General features: G+C 50.9%; 1 protein-coding gene across 1 annotated transcript in view; it reads right to left on the reverse strand.

Annotated features, from left to right (window-relative positions):
- Positions 1-20445, reverse strand: part of LOC149339057 (paired box protein Pax-6-like) — a 251155-nt gene that overhangs the window by 175340 nt on the left and 55370 nt on the right. The window contains exon 2 of the mRNA XM_089547875.1: positions 3646-3723. The gene's annotated coding sequence lies outside the window, so the exon portion shown is untranslated. The remainder of the gene's footprint in view (positions 1-3645; positions 3724-20445) is intronic.

The raw sequence follows: 20445 nt of genomic DNA on the forward strand, positions 1-20445 counted from the left end.
GCGGCGTTTGCACTCTTCTGCGTTGACGGACGCCGATATCCTGGCACTGGCGCTTATCCTATCACCGGCACAGGAAGCCACCGATGCTGAAGAGGCACTTGAAACCTACACGCTTGAGTGGCTACCTGTTAACGCGCTGTGCCTATTCCCTTGCCTTCACTCCCCCCCCCCCCCCCCCCATTGGCCATCCATGAGTATAACGCGCTCGATTTTTCTTTCAATACTTTTATTCCCTTCCCCACTTGTAGCGTAGCCAATCGATAGTGGTCAATCTCCTTACCTGACACACCCTATCTCTGGCTCTCTGCGCCAGTGCTAGTAGAATACAAACAGTAATTTACCGTTGGTGCTGTCTTCAAGCTCAAGTTTCAACGTAGTCACATTTCTCAATAAGTTAGCACTTCGCCATCGCCCACTGAAGGCCCAGTCATCCAGACGACGGTTCCGTTCCACGTCTGTCACCCGCATGTGGTCAGAAGACGATCCCGACTAAAAAGTTACCAAACGTCTCTGTGACAACTCTTCCTGAGTTAACACAATGACAGATGCGAGGAAATAAGTATAAGCTCTTACAAAACGCCTTTCTTTTACTTCAACAGCCAGGTCTCCCCCGCGGGTGTTCGCGGGACCGGAGTGTTCGCCAGCGAAGTGTTCGCCAGCGTAGTGTTCGCCAAAGAAATGTTCGCCAGTAGAGTGTTCGCCACTGGGTGTTCGACAGCGAAGTGTTCGCCAGCAGAGTGTTTGCCAGCGCAGTGTTCGCCAGCGAAGTGTTCGCCAGCGAAGTGTTCGCCAGCGAAGTGTTCGCCAGCGTAGTATTCGCCAAAGAAATGCTTGCCAGTAGAGTGTTCGCCGCTGGGTGTTCGACAGCGAAGTGTTCGCCAGCAGAGTGTTTGCCAGCGGAGTGTTCGCCAGTGAAGTGTTCGCCAGCGAAGTGTTCGCCAGTGCGGTGTTCGCCAGCGGAGCGTTCGCCAGCGACGTGTTCGCCAGTGGTGTGTTCGCCAGCGGAGTATTCGCCCCCGGGGTGTTCGAACAGCCGCGCTTCCTCGCGCGGTGATCGAACCTCTCTGCGCGGCCTCAGCGAGCGAGCATCGACACCGACGAGCAGAGCGCGCTGAATCCGGACACGGCTGCTGGTGCAGCGAGGCGTGCCCGGCGGCTGGCGTGCGCTCCCAGCCACTTCCGATCCGTCATCCCCCGCGGCAGAGAAGGCCGGAGGGGGACGTTGACGCGATGGCGGAGTCACCCTTTTGGCGCGCTCATCACAGCGAACAATGCCCGCAGGCCAAAGATTGCTTCCCATCCTTCCCCTCTTCCTGAAGCAACCTCTGTTTCTCTCACGTCCACTCTGTCCTTGTTGCGTGCGATCTGCTGCTCATCGGCCTCGTTATGGCCGGTTTCTCGCGTGGAAAACTGTTCACTTCGAAAGCCATTTACATGCCTTTTGGGTATACTCAGAAAAAAAATAAGAATTGGAAGACGCTGTATACTCAGCAACCAGGGAACCGGCTCTTCGCGGTACTGATGGGATAGCAGGTTCTGACGGCAGACACGCAAGCCGGCCCTAGCGGCGAAATTCCAAAACGCTTAAGTGGTGAAACAACAATTGCTTCGAAGTTAGGCACACTTGCCTGCTTGTGCGGCACAGGGAACGAAGATCGCTCGAGTTTCTGATCATCAAACCGCAATGCGCAGAGAGTAAGCCTTTGCTTCTTGTTTCACTCTCGCAAGAAAAAAAAACTAAATCGAGAGAACCACACATGTAAGAAGATGACGTTCGGAGCAAGACTGGCCCGAATGTCAAGATTTTCTCAGCAATACGCAAATGCGGGCAGGTTGGGAGTGACGAAAATTGGTTTTCAGCAATGGAAATGGCGCAGTAACTGTCTCACATCTCGGTGGACTCCCGAACCACGCCGCAAGGGAAAGAAGGAAGGTGGCAGTGAAAGAAGAAAAAAGGTGCCGTAGTAGAGGGTTCCGGAATAATTTCGATCACCTGGGGTTATTTAACGTGCATTAACATCGCATAGCCGACGGGCGCCTTTTACGTTTCATCTGCTCGGAAGTGATCCACTCCCACTGAGGCGGAGCAAGCTGACGTATATGACCAAGAAAGCAGCACATGCCGAAAAAGCATTTCTGTAGCAGCAAAGTTCAGATAGAAAAAGAAAACTACTTGTGAGTGGCCATGCTGAACTAAGAAAACATAATACACGAAAAAGCTCTTCAGCCACCGCGGTAGCGCAGTGGTTATGGGGCTCGGCTGCCGACCTCAAAGACGCGCGTTCGATCCTGGCTGGGGCGGTCGCATTTCGGTGGAGGTGAAATGCTAGACGCCTGTGTACTGTGCGATGTTCAGTGCACGTTAAAGAACCATGTGTTTGAGATTGTCCAAAGCCTTCCACTACTGCGTCCCTCATAGCTTCGAGACGTTGAGCCCCATAAATGCAAACGCAAATAAGTTTTGCACGTCTGTCGGCACCTGAGCTAAAGAGTTGATTACCCACGGCTTGACTCACATTTGATTGGCGATACACTGTTCTACTCTGGTTCCAGGAGTCTGATTATGTGAAACGAGGGTGAATTACACAAGTTCCAGACCTCTGTGGCAAAACAATGTTTCGTTCCATGCACTGAAAAGCGGTGAACACCCCTGACCCTCACTGCGTCGCCATGAGTGCATGCATGGTTGGTTTTCCTTAGAATGAAGATTGATGCGCCCATATCATAAGGTCAACCATGGTGCGACCATGGTTGCATTTCAAAGAAAAGGCGCCTGTCCGGTGTTATCTTGTCAGATGCAAACGCTCATCCCCTGTAGCTTGAAAACTGCTGCAGGGCGAGATCTCTGTCCTGACTCCTGAGACAGCATAGAGAAACCGTTTACGGAAGCAGGTAAAGATACGTCCGTGTCGTACGGGACAGTGCACCGTGCCAACAAAGAGGCTGATGAGGCGGCTGTCAGGCCCCGTGCGCTGAACTCAAAGTAACGAAGTAACGATGAGTTCTCTTTGCAGCAGACATTATTCGTGGGCAGAGATTTGGCTCGCTCACCGACGCTGCCCCAGGAAAACAAAAACAGAAGTTGGTAACAATTGACTACCGAATAAAAATTACTTTTTTACTCGCTAATGTATATATAGTCTTAAATTTTGGCATTAAATCAAACATAGTTTTGCCTATTTCCAGTTTTATGTGCTGTTTTTTTCTTAAACGTGTAGTGAGTGCGAGGCTGTTCTCAATGGCCCTTGAGATTCCAATCGCCATTCACGAACCTCCATTGAGTCGATGTCCATCGAGTTCAATGGTCGTTGAAAACCGTCGTGTGGCACTGGCCGATCCCCATTGAGTTCGATGTCCATTGGCTCAATGCGCATTTTTAACTGCCTGTGTGACAGGAGATCAAACAACCGAGAGCAGAGACATAAAAATTCTTGCTCTCATATTTCGTCTTGTGATGAATTTTCTTCTTTTTTTTTTTTTGTAAGAATTCCTGGAAAACCTTACCCACGTACTATTTCCTTGTCGCAGAGGGCGCCACTGTGGCGGTCATGAACGGCTGATAGAGCTTGACTGTGGACTTAAGTTATGTCCGACTACACAAAGGCACTGAGCGCGCGGATGCATAATTGATGAACACATGCTTACCTTATGACGTGCTTTGCCGTCTGTGCTTGACGGCCAGACTCTGCGCGGAGTGTTCGAATAATTCCTTCTGGATGTTCTCTGCACAGAAGAAACAAGTGCAAACGGTTATTCATCCTATTCAGGACAGGTTCCACAAGGCGCATATGGTTCGACCCCCGGCTGTGTACTTTGCTTTTATTCCGTACGTCTCTCCTAACGGTAGTTCACAACAACAAAGAATGTGTGTGACTAAAGACAATGAACACTAGCTCACGGTGCGTGTCATCCTCGCCACACTGAAGTAAAACCTTTCAGTTAAATGACATGACGTTCATTTTTGCTGTTTTTCTTTCTCTGGATGCAAGGGTATCATAGATGCTATTGTGTGCAGTGCAAGGTCATTTGGGTGCCGCATCCTTTCCTCCACAAAAGCCGACAATCTGTATACCTCAAGGTAGTTATACACGCTTTCATACATACAGCTTACCGTACAATACCACAGTGTGCATAAAAGAACAAAAGCTTATGCATGCAAAGCCCCGACAGCAAACATATACATGCGTCGGCAACTGTGTCCATGCATGTACGTCCATTTCTATCCATATTAGAGACACCCCTGTTCTCATGCGTCCATATCGATGCCGCAAGTGCCATTGAGATCTCCCAAGTTGTGCTTCACGTTCAGTCCACACAACGGTACTGAACTTAATGGGTCATTGGCAGATCGGGATTTACAACGGCATGGCCGTTATGACAAATGAATCAAGACGGCGATCTTAACCCCTACGCGACCGTGATCTGGATACTGCAAAGGAATATATGACCTCAGGCTGAGAGGCCACATATAAACAGCCTCTGTTCACCTCCGATATCTGGCATCTATGGCCATAGGATATAGCCTCTGTAAAGTTTTCTTAGAAATGGCATAAAGCAGATCGGGACACAGAACGGCCACTTAAAAAAAATCCCCTGTGCCCCTTGGTTTCTGTGGCTGTTGGCTTCTTTCATATTTATAACGAGCCCCTCATTCCCCTTCCCTTGTTTGCTTAATTGCTTAGCGAGGGCCTCGGTTCTGGCAGCCTTGACGCCATAGGAAGCATAAGAGGTTCTCACGCAGCTTCCACCCTCTCCGTTCGATGACGTTCTACGTCACACCTGCGGTAACTCAGGACGTTCTACGTCCGCCGCTTATGAACGTGGGTGGCTCTGATGAACACTCTCAAGGTTAGGTTACTTGTAAACATAAATACCCCCGAAAACAGAAGATTTGACAGCCGTCGCCGTAGCTCAGAGGTAGAGCACCGGACGCGTAATTTGGAGGTCGTGGGTTCGGATCCCACCGGCGGCATGTGGTTGTTTTTTCTTCTGCTTTTCTAATCAATTAGCTTTAAGCGATAACATATTCAGTAATATTCTAAATTGATCAACACCACAAAATAAATAAATAAATTTAAAAAAATCCCTTGTGCCCCTTGGTTTCTGTGGCTGTTGGCTTCTGTTATATTTATAACGAGCCCCTCATTCCCCTTCCCTTGTTTGCTTACTCACAATATACGGTTGTCGAGACGGTGGACTAAACACTCACACAAACATGTATATTGAGCACTGACCATGGAGGATCTATACACCCCTGTGAGGCCACATATAGGCGGCCTCTGTTCACTCCCGATATTTAGCATCAGTTTACTCGGTTCCATAATACCGACCCTGTGCCCCTCGTTGAAGGAGCGCCACTTGCAAACCTTGCAGCAACGCGGCAGTCATATATCGTAACGCGTGCGCGCTCTACGTTTTCCGAGTCCTCTGCGTTGCGTTTGCATGCAGCTGTTGTCAACGGAGACAAGAGGCCCGTTCGTAGATGCGCAGGTGCGGACACACACTTGTTCACCCGTGCTTGCGCTTCTATTTCCACCGCGTACGTGCGTAAGTACATGTACGCAGTGCATCATCGCGGCAGCAGCTCAGCGAACACGGCCCGAAGCCAGCCGCCAGCATAATGACGCGTATGAGCACGTGCTCCATGCACTTGTCCCAGCAGTGGGAGTGGGCGCGGTGTTTCCTCGCAGCCTTGCATTATGGGCCAGTGGCGGGAAAGCCGCACGCCTCGCGATGACGTTGTGGCGCGCCACGGAGACAGACTCCGCATTGCGCCGCAGCCAGACACCAGAGGCGGAAAGACACGCCGGAGCATTTGGCGCGCGCATGCCTGAGCTCTGCAAAGCGCACCCGCGCGCGAACCCTCGTGCCTCTGGAGGCACACAGGCCGGCTGTGACGGCTGCGGCGGCAGGCTCGGACCGTGATTAATTAACGCTCTGATGTCAAGTGGCGGCGTGCACAGAGAGCGCGGCCGCACGGTCTGGCGGATAGACAAGAAGTGTCAGGGAGATGCGGTGAAGCACTGACCCTAGCGCGTGATTTGCTTCCAGACTGCTCGTGGCAGAGAGAGGGCTTGTAATGGATTGACGGCGTTACGTAAACCTCGACTGCAATCGGACAAGGTCAGCGCGGGCGTGGATGGAAAAGAGCTTGGCTATGCAGCGCGTGGCATGTGCCTGCTTGGTCGGCTGCAGTATACTGTATATAGTATTCCTGGCTGTGTTTTTGTATAGCATGCGGAGCTGCTTGTGGGTATGTGGTTTGCTGGCGTGCATATGGGACAGCAGTTTGATTGGCAAGACACCATGATTGTCTGATTTGGCTCCGTTTTCATAGAGGACACCTGCCTCAATTTAATGCTATGTATTGTGCTATTCTGCACACAGAACACACAGCCCTCATTAGGTTTTAAATCCTCGCCTCTTTAGGGCTTACATAAAGTGTGCACTATAATAACTGGGAAGCTGTGAAGCCGGAAAAGAATTGCTAAGCGCGAAATACTGAGCGGAAGCACGGTTTTTTGCACGTAGCTCAAAGCGCAATTGAGGTGTCCATTGACCCCGGGGAGTCAGTTGTGAGCCTTTAATTCCTTTCCTCGAAATCATCCGAGGCTAAACTTTCCGCTGGTTTTGAGAAAAGGAAAGGCGCGTAACTGCGTCATTTTGTAAGGGGGACGCGCCACTGCGTATTTACAGCGCGAATGAGGTGTCCATTGACTAAGTGAGCCCGTTACGCTTGATATACTCAGAGGCTTCACACACATGGACAGACGTACTACTGAAACCTGGGGAGTGCATCTAGAAGTGCTTTCGCACCTAAAAATTGGCAGTGGTTTAGCTCTGGTTAAACCTGGAGGATTTCGGAAGCAACGAGGGGGGAGAGAGAGAGAGGCGATGGAGAGCGCGCGGCAGCAGCCCCGGCACGCTAGATATGCGCCGCTACTGCGCATGCGCAACTGGCGAGCGCGGCGGCGGCGCGCCAGCTGTGCGCCGTGTGACTTCATTTATCCTCGCGCATGCGCAGTATGGCCTTTCCTAGGCTCCGCGAAATGGCTTGGCGACTAGCGCAGTGTTGCTTTCGCAACAAAAAGCCCGTGGTCAAGACTGCGAGTTGGCGATAACTCTGACCTATACCGCACTTACTCGCGTAATTAACGCATCCCTTTGTTTCGGCTCGCCGCCCGTTACTGAGGATAATGAATGGCACGTAACAGGCGTCATTTTATAAGCGCCGAAGGAGCCATACAATAGCTATACGCAATAAAATAAAGCGCCATCTATCGAACGCCAAGAGTACTATAGTATTTACTTCACCACACGGGACACAAACAGCCAATATGAATGCTCTGTGAGAAACCTGGGAACCAACAGGAAACACACGTGGCCACAATAGGTGTCTGTGTTCTATCTGCTGTACTGAGGTTTGTAGCAAACTTCTGCTATTGGACTTCGCGCTGATTAATGCTATAGTGTAGAGTAGACTACATGCAGTTGCTCTGTGTTTGTACAGAATTATAGGACGCGCTGCCCGAATATTAGACGCACTGATTTAAAATAAAAGTTGATGACTACGCTCTCTAAGAAACCAGATGGTGAGACGTACCGGGCGAAGTATTTAACCCCCCCCTCCCCCCCGCCTAGTTTTGTCCCGGTTTTAACATCTGATATTTGTTCTGAATATTTCACCGCGCATAATGAGCGCATGCCGCGAATTTTCAGGGACTGTGCGGGAAAAACATGTGCGCTCGATATACGATTACATACGCTAATTATTTACCTCGTCGCCGCAAATGTCATGCTGAACATGCACTCCGTCGCATATCGAGACTGCAGGATTAGGGAAAGAAGCACGGAAAGGACGACTCTTCATAACCTCCACCGGAAGAAACTTTTTTACTTGGACAGTGTTGGCCGAATCAGTCATCCCTCGCCGTATGCACCCCAATCTACACCGGGGCAGAATAGCAGCCCGAGCTTAAACTACACAACAACGAAGTATAGTTGACCCCGACTACACATTAAATCCAAACTGAGTGGACACATAACTGGGGAAAAATCGTTGCTAAATTCGAAGCTAAGGGAAATAAAGCCGCGACAGCAAGCATGGCTTAAATTAGGATTAAATTCTAGACTAAGAACGGAATGAAAATATCTGAAATTCTGCGTTTCGCCGTCTATTTCTCGCTCGACAGGGACTATAACCGTTTGGCTCGCTCGGTCTGCGCACGGCACACACCTTGTCACATGTCTATGCGGTTCGCACGGGCGGATCAGAATTATGCCCTTCACGTGCGGATTTTTCTCGCACTGAAGCGCCATTTCCTTCTTTGTCACCGTTTCGCTTTTTCTTCCACAGTTTGGAAGCGCCGAATCACTCTCTTCACAGAACGCTCCACCATGGACAATTCACTGCAGGATTCACTACGCTCAAGACGGTGCGTGTATGCGAACACAATTGGTGCGTGAATCTAATTAATGCCTATTGTCGGAAGGGCCGGCAATTCATTTCGGGCGAAATTTAAAACCCTTCAAAACGAAGACAGAAGTGACAGACGTACCGCTGCGTGAGAACGCGCAGGCTGCGTTCGTCCCGCGTACCGGCTACATGCACCCGCCGTGTCCTCTACATGCACGAACCAAGCCTGCATTCTTTAATCCGCAGAAAAGGAAACTTTAGTATTTTCGCCGCTTTACGAAAAGCGCGTTTTGTATCGGGCGCTTATAAAGCGCCACGTTTGTCGATGATAATGACAGGCATTCACTCGGTGCTTTGTATACATTCCCCGTCCCGAACGAGAATATAAGAGAGGGCGGAGCTGTCTATATATACGCAGGTCGGGCGTTTCTTTCTTTTAGTTTCTATGTATCGCTGATACGTCTGTTCAATCAAGTTGTTAAGAATTCTATGAGAGAGGCGGCGCGCCGCCGCCCTCTACAAAGACGGTATAGGCGGGTATTACACGCCAGTCGCGCGGCCATGGAGCCTCAAGCTTGGCGGGGTGGCGTACACGCTTTTAATCAAGCTCCTTCACGGCCTGACAGGCTCGTGCTGTTCCTTCCATTCTTCCCATATATGCAAGCTCGCTAATGCATGAGCCCGTCACTCGCTCCGCCGGGGCTCAAATAAACCGCAGTGCCGGTGTTGCGCAAATGCATAATGCTACACGCTCGCGAACCGCACGCGGTCCCTATAGACTTGTCTCACTATACATTACGCCGCACGAGCCCCACAGTGTACAGGTGTGCGTTTGTGTGCGCGCGCGTGTATGTGTGTGCGTGCGTGTGTGCGAGAGTGTGCGCGTGCGTGCGTGCGTGCGTGTGTGTGTGTGTGTGTGTGCGTGCGTGCGTGTGTGCGTGCGTGCGTGCGCGTGCGTGTGTGTGTGTTTGTGCTTGCGTCTGTGTTTGTGCGTGTGTGTGTATGTGTGTGCGCGTGCGTGTGTGCGAGAGTGTGCGCGTACGCCAATACTCTAGTTCGCGTATGCGAGCGTAGACCCACCCACAATCAGAGAAGCGGGTACCTTTTTGTTGCTGCAGCCTGTTGCCGCTATTGCCGCGCTTAGTGCGCTTGCGCGTGTACAGAGGGCAAAACGCTTCTGTAGAGCACGTTCTAGACGTGTTTTGGGATATGCGCGCGATATCTAGCGATAACATTTGGTGCAATATGGTCTGGATGTAAGCATTTGCAGTTAAACTCATTGGATCTCATCATCATTTTTTGCCTTCCTGGTCATAGCGGCTTTGGGAGGTGCGGAACAGACGTTTCAGTCGTTCTAGGCATGTGTTTTGTCCTCTGTACAGCGCAGGGGTACACACGTTCGATGCGCAAAGTGCCCCGCCAGCGACGCTATAAGGAGATGAATCGCATGCAGTGGCGCGTTCCGGGACTATATACGGGAGCAGCACGAAGATGAAAAATTTTAATTACCGGGAGTCGGGCCCAAACTCTAACCGGCGATGTATAAATTTCATCATGAACCGCGGCGTGTGTTCCCAGTGGCTCGTATACACTTTTCTTCACTTCTTGCCATTTTGAAGACACATTCGCGCACGTCTCAAGACGCAGTGTCGCACACAAGATAACCGTGCCTGCATTACTGGCGAGATTTAGAATAAGGGGACCGTATCGGTTAGGGGGATATGTGGGAATAGCGGGCGCCGACGCGCATGCGCAGAACAATTACGCCTCCTCGGGTTTGTTGTTCTGTTCATGCACAATGTAGCCCTGCTATTCCCCTATAGCCACCGCTGTGGCTCAGTGGCTATGGTGCTCGGCTGCTGGCCCGAAAGACGCGGGTTCGATCCCGGCCGCGGCGGCTGAATTTCTTTGGAGGAGAAATTCGAGGCCCGTGTACTGTGCGATGTCAGTGCACGTTAAAGAACCCCAGGTGGTCGAAATTTCCGGAGCCCTCCACTACGGCGTCTCTCATAGCCTTAGTCGCTTTGGGACGTTAAACCCCATAAACCAAACAACTATTCCCCTGCACCCGTAACCGACAGAGTCCACCTATACTAAAACTCGCTATTATATACTATATGCGGCGAGGGGAGGTGCTGCCAGGAGCTGCATGCACATAGCAAGTAGTGCGCGAGTATTCCGCAAGGCGGCGCGGCGTCTGTTTCTTCATTTCCGGCGCACCTCTTTGCTCTGTGCCGAGAGACCGGATTTGATTTGGCCGTCGTTTCGAGTCCAGTTTTTTTTTCCAAATTTGTTTCCACCGCCATTAAATTGCGACCAGCGCTCTCCCCCTCCACCCTTACTGCCTTTCGATCCCCCTCGTGTCTCCGATATCGCCGATCTGCCACCGCAGTCCGGCCTTCGCTTGCGTGTGCTGCCCCGCGTAGCGCGTTGTTCTCTCCTCTCTCTCTTCCGCTTTTGGCGCAGCCGTTTTCGCTGCGCCAGTTCACTCACTTCGCGTAGACAGCGGTGCGGCGGCGGCGCAGCCGTGGCTAGCGGCGCTTAATTATGTTTGAATAATAGATTGAACGGTGGCGCTGTTTGCTCTCGGCCCGGCTCGGAGCGAGTCTGCGTGACACGCGGTGCTCGACTGCTCGGGCTTGCTCCGCGCCATTTGCATGCCGCCCGGCACTAGAGTGAAATTCGATTTGTCGCCCTCACTCCGCCCCCCCCCCCCCCCCCCCCCCTAACCTCGCGAAGAGCGAGCCGACTACGCACGCATTTCCCTCCCTCTTTTTTTGCTCCCTCTTTGGTGGAGTTCTGCTCAACTAATTTTTGCGAATGTTGATGTCGATGTATGCGTACGTTGATGTATGTTGTTGCTGCGCTTAAACGGCTGCTTTGTTTCTTTGATTTTTACTCTAATTTTCGCGCTCTTCGTGTGCGTTGTGCGCCAACGCTTGCTCGTCCGAATCGGGTCTCTGTCTGCTGAAAAAGAAAAATAAAGTTAGAAAAAGAACCGGGAGTTTATGTGCCGCGATACATTGTTGACTAAATATATACAATATAGTTTCGCATGCAACGCAACACTGACGTGCTCGACAACCATAAAGCCTTGCTCGACGTTGCTGGGCGCAGGTAAATTTTTCTTTTCTTTTCTGGTCCTACACACCTTCGCGTATTCGCGTATACGTATATCGGCCGGCCGAAACAGTGCATGGTTCTCGTGGTCGACTTAGAATCGTCGCGTTTAAAAGGAATCCCTCGCTCACGTAGGTCTGAGCATATAGCCGTGACATTGGTGGCGCTTTCAACTCGATACGGGTCGGAACAACGCATTTGAAACCTTGTGCTGGGAAAGTGCTTTATATAGGACACTTAAAAACGTGCATTCGTTGACTTCTCACACGTTAGTGCTTATTCTTGTATTGTTTTCTCTCTGTCTTTGCAGTCGTCTGCGTATAACACAATCCCAAAGGCACAGGCCGTCTTCACTATAGTCTCATAAATCTGAACAACAAAGTGGCAAAGGCCGCTCAAAGCAGGTCTTGCCAATGACGTCAACTGTTGTCATGACGTCGTGGTTGGTCCCCTGCCCCCTGGTATACGCTTTTCACCTGGCATATACCGGGTGTCCCAACTAAATGTAACCAAACTTTTAAAAAAGCCGAAGTGTCCCAGTCCAGTGAAACCAACTCAGGGTTGTTTATAGCCGCGTGGCCTAGTCTTGAGTATTTTTTTCGCCCTTCAAAGTTCATTAATTAGTTAAGTTTAATTAGCTAACTTTTTAATTATTGACCTCAGGAAGAAGGTGTCAATGAAAAAGCTTTAGATCACCTCGAAAAACCGCTAGTAGTGCTCTTTCCGTGAAGTTACGATTTACGTAGCTTCATTTATTGGCCTTAAAAGAAAGTTGTCACGTGACCAGCTGCTCGCTCACTTCTCTGCCCCAATGTGCACCCAAAGTCTCATCGAATAGAGAACTTCAGAAAAAAAAAAAAACGGATTTTATTCTTTAAGGCGCGTCTTGGGACGTTGAAGTGGCACAGTTGTCATCTGAAAGCTTTTTCTTATAGTGTGCGGGTAACGGTTAAAGGCCGGTAAAAAAACTACTCTACGTAAATATTACTTTGCGGCAAATGTCTCAGTAAGCTGTTTATCAAAGCGATCTACAACTTTTCCACTGACACCTTGTTCCTCAAGTCAATGATTAAAAAGTTAGTTAATTAAGCTTGACTAATTAGTCAACCTAGAAGAACGAAAAAAATACTGCAGACTAGGTCACCCGACTCTGAACAACCCTCAGTTGGTTTCAGACGTCTAGGACACCCCGTGTTTTTTAAAAGCTTGGTTACATTTAGCTGGGACACCTGGTATATCAGTTTAACGCGGAATATTTCTGACATCACGGCAATCGGTCGACTCCATTGGCTGGAGCGCGAGCGCCCTTTGAGGGGCATTTTACGTCGCGTTTTTTAGTTTAACGCGGCATAAGTTAGCTTGCTTTTTTCTGACAAACGAGGTGCTGCTGTTATGAGCAGCGTATTCAAGAATAACTCTACTTTGGGCTCGTTGGTTCATCATTCACGAAAAAAACCGCGCGAAAAACATGGACAAAAGAGAAACACACACGACTGGCGCTGGTCCTGTCTTGTATGTTCCTCTTTTGTCCCCGTATTTCGCGCCGTTTTCTTTGCGAGTCATGAGCAAGGTCGTTGCGAATATGTGTGTTCCTGCATATTGCATGCAAGTAATCTCTGCTACCCTCTCGCTGTTTGCACTTTCTTCGTGATACTTTTTTTACTCCGTACAGTTTGTACTCAATCCCTGTTATTTCCGCAGGACTTAGAAGAATGGCCTGAGGGGCGAGTTGGTGCATGATGAAATGAACGGCGGCGCAACGAGGACACTAACAAGAGAGGGGACTCCACATGCGCACACTACCAACTGTTTATTGCATGGAAAGGTGGCATATTTAAACATACAGCTCAGGCATGACACTCATCGCATTATCGCTCCGAACCCAACACGTGGAAAAAAGCAGCAACATCAGGATAAGGATAACAGACAAGAAACCTTTTTCAAGAAGACAAGAAGTTTTCTCTGCAGAGGTTAAAGGTTTCTTGTCTGGTATCCTGATGTTGCTGCTTTTTCCCACGTGTTGGGTTCGGAGCGATAATGCGATGAGTGTCATGCCTGAGCTGTACGTTTAAATATGTCACCTTTCCATGCAATAAACAGTTGGTAGTGTGCGCATGGGGTGTCCCCTTTCTTGTAGTGTCCTTGTTGCGCGCCGTTCATTTCTTCCGCAGGACGCCGTTCAGGTGCCCGACTTGGATGGATGTGCAGTTTCTGCGGGCAGCGTCTTGCCATTTCATGCTTCGAATAAAACAGTTGGTATAGTTTGCACGAACAATGCACGGACTATGGTGTACCGCCTGAGATCAAACAGCCTCGTGGTACCTGATATGACCTATGTGACCGTCGTTTACACTTCTGCATTTCTTTTGCTATACTAGGTCTGAGGATCGATTGAATTTCGCCGACTTGTCTGTACTACGACATGCGCGCATACTCATATATGACACCTTTAAATAGCCTTGTGTTTTGGTTATTCGCCTGAATTATTGTATCTTTTCACTTCAACCAGGTGCTGCGTCGTTGCGTTACACATATATCTTGTTTTTGGACCCCAAATTGGCCTCCGACCATAGGTTGGTTGGAACGGTGTTTCGAAATTTGCGTGGTATGAGTTAGGAAATGAACGAATTAGAAAAAAAAAAAGAATAAAGCATCCTCCACCGCCCTGAGCACGGACGACCGACGTCTCTTGGGCAGTCTATGTAGCTGTCTTTCCTAATACAAGACGTCGTGGGGAGGAAAAGTTACTAGTACGAGCCATGTTGCAGGACGATTATGCCCCCCCTCCCCAAAACCCCCACTCCGCACAAACAACATACGCACACAAACACATAAAAAGCTGTAATGGAGTGAAACGCAGTGCAATAATTTCGCGAGCATGCAATGCAAGGCAGTGCAAGGACGCGCACGCATACACCTTTCTCCCATCGCTCTCCGTATCCCCGCAAGTGCACGGGTATACTATAGATGGTGTGTGTATACACTGACTCGGTCCATCAAAATTAGCCCGCCTATGAAGCCGCCCGAATTCGTTAAGTGGAGCCCAACACGCGTCTATACACTGACGAGTACGTGATTTCTCGGCGAACCTACAATCGATGGCGTGCCCGCGATGTTACAGGGAAAAAAAAAAAGAAATAAGAAAACGTTAAAAGTAGAGAGACGTCCCGACTCGCAGCTTTTTCTCACAATTTGTGCCCGGAAGCAGCTCTCCGTCGTTGCTTCCCCCCTTGCCCCCTCTCACATTCTACACTGAACCCCTCAACCTTTCCCCCACGAAGTGGTATATACATATGTGTATAAACAAAATGAAAGCGAACCAGACACGGCCGCCGAGCGTATCCGCGACGTTCAAAAACCGCCCTCGATGCGTCTCACGTTCTTCAGGCCGGACAAGACTGCATGGCGTGTGTGACACGCACGCACACGTGTTCGCCCACGGCGCGGCGACGCCTCTCGTTGTGCGGTGGCGGACAGCGCGTTTCGAGAAGCTACGCTCACAGTGTTACGCTCGCGCGTGTTCGCAGCATCCGACCGCGGGGTACCCGATCCCACCCTCCTCCCCATCCCCAGACCTCCGCGGGGTTGCCCGCCATTCAGGCGCCCCCTCGCCAGTCGCGCAGAAACTGCACGCCTGTCTGGGCCGAGAGAACCGCCTACAAAGTTTCTTTCCCTAGTGGCACCACGGTGCGCGTATATAGTATATACACAGACGCGGGAAGGGAGGGGGGCAGCGCAAGGGAAAACGAGCAGCGGCCAGCGATTGAAACGTCTCAGCAAGAAGACGCCGTTCGGCCGCTCTCGACCCCCCCCCCCCCCCCCCTTGCCTTCTTCCCAGCGCACGCACGCACGCACACATGCACACCTCGAGCTGCGCTGGCGTCCAAGCGTTAATGCGCTCCGGCGGACACTCACAACCGCATTCCACGCTGCTGCCGGCGGCCGTCTCTCTCTCCAAGGCGTGTTACGCCCGCTTTCTTTGCTGCTGCTTTAGCTCTGTTTGCTTTCCTTGCCCGGGCCTGCACTGCGCCGCGACGTGTGAAAGAGAGGGCGAGCCGGGGAAGGGTAGATGCAGGCGCGAACCAGGAGGAGCAGGCGGGCACGAAGAGTCCCGAGTTTGCGTGCCTTCCTTTTTCGGGGGCGATTCGGTTGCTTCGAACGGCGCCGATCTTTCCCTTCCTCCTCCGCGTTGTGGGCCGAGGGGCAATCAAAAGTGCATGTGTCATTGTCAGGGGGCGCCTCATTGACGGAGCGCGTCCGGATCCATGACAATGGCGCCCCCGCGCTAACACGGCCGGCGCGCGCGCTGACCGCTCGCTCGTCACGCCGAGCACACAATAGGGGAGGATCCGGGCCTCTTCTCGGCGGTTCCCACAGGGCCGAGAGCCATATTCGATTACCCGCGCCGCTGCGGCTAAGCAGGCGACCCGGATGCTCCTGCTTACCCCCGCACGCGATCGCGGATTTCTGCGTCCGCGTTCGACCGGACGGCGCCTGCTTCGCACCTTCCTCGTACACGCCGTGGTGGCTCCGCTCCGTGCGAGGCTGATCCGGAGAGCCCTCTATGAAATGGACATACGTCGCTGCTTGAGGGCCCTCTAACACATCTCCCCCCCCCCCCCCCCCCCCCACTCTTTATTTGTTGTTTCGATTTCCGAGTAGATATCAGGCTCCGGGATTGTGAAGAGAAAGCGGACAGCTCATTGCCAGCATCGTCCTTGCGCGGCTCACAACCGTGCGCAGCAGTGCACATAATACCTTCTCCCGATGCTCACTGCCTCAGCCTTGTGCCCATAGAGTTAGTGCTCTCTCCGTGAGTTCAAGTGAGATTTTAAGTCCAACAAGAGAGGAAATGCTTAGGCGTATTCGTGTTTAGAGTGTATGATCGACGCCGTAGTGGAGGGCTCCGGATAATTTCGACCTCCTGGGGGGGGGGGGGGGGGGGGGGGGGGGGTCTTTAACGTGTGCTGACATCGCACAGCAAACAGGTCTCCAGCATTTCGCCTCCATGGAAATTGAATCGCCGCGGCCGGAATCGAACCCGCGTCTTTCGGGCCAGCAGCCGAGCATCCACCGCGGCTGATCCTCACATGCATACATGAGCGCACCCTGCTCACTTGCACAGCCTGCGCACTATGCACACTTTGCATGCACTGAGCACACCTCCATACCTTATGCACCCCGTGCACCCTGAGCATCCTGCACATCTGCGCCGAGCATTAGGGAGGTTTAGCATATACCGGAGACGTACTAACGTATACGTATACTGGGTTTACGTACGACTGTTGCGCATGCACAGTGGTCCTACGCAGCTACGCGACTGCCACTGCGCATGAGCAGCTTCGGTACGCAAAACCCATATACGCCTCCGCTAGTACGTCTCCGGTATATGCTAATTTCATACGGCGGATCGTGGTGTGAACGCGGAAGAAGCCGTTTCACCGCGCGGAGAGGGAGGCTGCTTCGCTTCCGAGACGCGCCCACGACTCGTCGTCGACGCCGTGGCAGGGAGTTCCCATCTCTAGCGCCACAATGGAATTCCCCCGCTGCGAGGCAAGCACGGCCGCGCAGCCTGACAGGCTGTTTGCGCAGGGCCGGGCTTTAGGGCGCATTGTGCTGCCAAGCCGCACAATGGGGGGCAGCCACAATGGGCGACGAGGACGCATCCATTCGCGGGGCGAGCATGCTCGCACGCGCCGCAGGCATCATTGCGCAGCCTCGACGAGCGCGCGACTGCGCAGCAGCTATGCGCGCGCGTGTGTAATGACTCTGTCCTGTTATGCGTGTGTACATGGCCGGCCCTCGTTGTCAGACACGCGGTGAGTGCGGAAAGCGGCACATGCCGTTTGCGAACGTCGCGGAGGCATTTAGCGCGCTTACGCTGTATAGCGATGCGAGAGGTGGCAAGCGCATCTGTATGTCCGCGTTTGACTGCACGCCTCGTTAACCATGCGCGTGCAAGCCGCAGCGACATCATCCTGTGGGGACTGATATCCGGCATTACTGCAGGATGGTTTTTACGCCTGCCATTCGATGTATACTCGTGTCGCACATGCCTGTTGCGATTTCGCGTGAAAGATCGCTTCCTGCTGGCAGCGTTTCGAAAGGGTTAACTTGAGAGTTTTGACTGAAGCCTTTCTTGCTCATGGAGATCCGACTTGACTGACTGGACATGAGAAAAGAAATGGCCTAGCATTTCTTTCCGAGGCAACATGCAGATATGTTATAGGAATGGCGTAACGGAGGCATGACGCCACTAAATCACGACATAAAATACAATATTTTTTATTCCAAACAACATGCATTATGTGCTGTCTTTGTCAAACGTAACCGGACACAGGTGGTTTGTTTCTTAGCCGCCTATAGCGAAGCACTTATGGCAGCCCTTAAGATATGAATCTGTGTAGAGTAAGGTGAACCCTTGTCCTCAAGTTCTGACACCTTTCGGTCCTGAAGGGTGCCATAGAGGCTCCGTTATACGGTTGGGAAGCAAGAACCTGTTGCTCGGTTACTTTTGACAAAGTGGGTACATATTTGAGGTGAGGGGAGAAAAAGCCGCGTAACAGCGGCTTGACGATGCTCACCGTCAACTATGGTATGTCCGGCAGTACGGTGCTGAGCACTGTCACGACATACACTGGAAGACACTGTCACACGCATTCGCCATGACTTCAGAACTATTAGGAGCGGCGTAATGCTGTGAGAAGCCTGCGACGTCCCTACAGGAACTGCAGATGTGAAGGCCATCAACCAAGCTGCATTCACTCACTCGCGAGCATGATACAACTATCGGAGTCTCTGTTCCGCGCTCTGTGGTGTATCCTTTTTCCGTACTTGACTTCGCATGAAGGATTGCTTCTGGGTTCATGCACCTCAGCGGTGATAGCGAGTGCTCAGCTGTTGCAATCCGTACCTATGGCGACACCTGGGCGACACCGCAGCAAAAGGCGCTTGCCCCCGACGCTGTGCTCTGATCACATCGTAGCTTTCCACAGGAGGAGGGCAAAAAGTTGGGCATGTTGGCATAGATTCATAATGGATACTATAGTGCAAAAAGACAAGCACACGTGAGATAGGCCCCACAGGACAAGCGCTTACTAGCGACGGGCACGCCCCTTGCACGTCGTGTACAAGAACACCGCGAACAAGACAAATCCTGCCAGGCTCAAATGGAGCGAACTACGATAATATTTGTGCATCGCGATCAGAGGACAAGAGAGATTGTGGAGGAAGGCGTATTGCCAAGACTGCAGGATGTATCAGCGGCCATCTGTTCTGCTATCGGGGAAAGAACTTACATTTTTGTATAGTAACGGCTAATCATCTTTTTTTTTCTGTCTTGTTTCTTGGCATTCCCATCCCCCTTTTCCTCCCCCCCCCCCCTTTTTTTTCATTTTCTTCATTTGGCCTCTTTCCTGACTGCTATTTATTCTGAGCGCGGAACTAAATCGCTTTGTTGCTAGTGTTCTTTGGCCTTAAAGACGTCGAAAAGGAACCTTGGGAAGAATCTGAGAAAAAAGTTCGAGACCTGTGCTCTACTGAGCTCGGTGTAGAACTAGAAGCAGATTCTATAGAACGTGCGCATCGACTAGGAGCATTCTGCACCGATAAACAACGGCCAATCATCATTAAGCTAACTCAGTTTAAGACAAAGGAAAGCATTCTGGCGTGTGGTCCCAAACTGAAAGACACGGTATACGCAATCAGAGAAGATTTCGCTCCGGAAACCCGTCTTGCTCGTTCGAAACTTCTGAAATTTATCCGGCCTCAAAAATGTGCATTCAAACTGCGACTTGATAAAATGTACGTTGGGAAAAAATGCTATGCTTACAACTCTGCCACTGACACGGTGATTGAATGTACCGCTCGTGTTCCCAACACCGATGGTAGCGAATGACGCGCAGCAAATCATGCTCCCAACAAGCGTCCTTCATCATACCTCGACATCCAAATCGCCTTCACCAACATAAGAAGCCTTATTCCAAAGCGTGACCAACTTCTTAGCTTCATTGATGACATTGACGCCCACATTATCATTCTAACTGAAACTTGGTTGACTGCAGAAATCCTCGATAATGAATTGCTTCCCACTAATCTGAAATTCACCATCTATCGCCGAGATCGCGGCGGCCGTAGAGGGGGTGGCGTTCTAATAGCTGTAAGAAACACATTGTCATCATCCTTAGTGTGCCACGACGACGTACTCGAACTATCATGGATTTGCGTTCACACCTCAAATGGGAAAGCTGTATTTGGTATTTGTTATAGACCACCCGATTATGGTCCATCCTTCAGCAACTTACTCTGTCATAGTCTAACATATATTAGGGACAACTTCCCCCACTCACCTATTTTTCTATTTGGCGATTTCAACTTCCCCAATATTAACTGGCCTCTACTTAGCACACCTGGTAATTCACAATCCAGTGAGCCCAAACTATTCCTTGATCTAACTCTTGATTTCAATCTGCATCAATCCATATCACTTCCGACGAGAGGGAATAACACTCTTGATCTATTGCTCACGAGCAGTCCTGATGACATTAAAAGCGTAACGATTCACCCCGGAATCAGCGACCACGCTCTTCTTCACATTTCCATATCACTACTGCTAAAAGTTAGGTCCGCAACTGAGAAGATAATCTTCGACTACAAAAGAGGCAACTTTGATGCAATCAACGTTGAACTTGCACGGTTTCACGAGTGCTTTCGTGAGTCATATGCGTCACGAACGATCAACCATAACTGGGAACTATACAAAACAACAATGATAAACCTAAGAAACAAATACATACCAAAAATAAATATTACATCCGATCATAGCAATGAGTGGTTTACTGTGACTTTGAAACGCCTCCTGAACAGAAAGAAACGCCTCTACCGGTCAGCAAAGTCGTCTAACTGCCCTG

The sequence above is a fragment of the Amblyomma mixtum genome, chromosome 6, assembly GCF_055824585.1.
Source record: "Amblyomma mixtum isolate Tamu chromosome 6, ASM5582458v1, whole genome shotgun sequence".
In the NCBI taxonomy this organism is placed as follows: Eukaryota; Metazoa; Arthropoda; class Arachnida; order Ixodida; family Ixodidae; genus Amblyomma; species Amblyomma mixtum.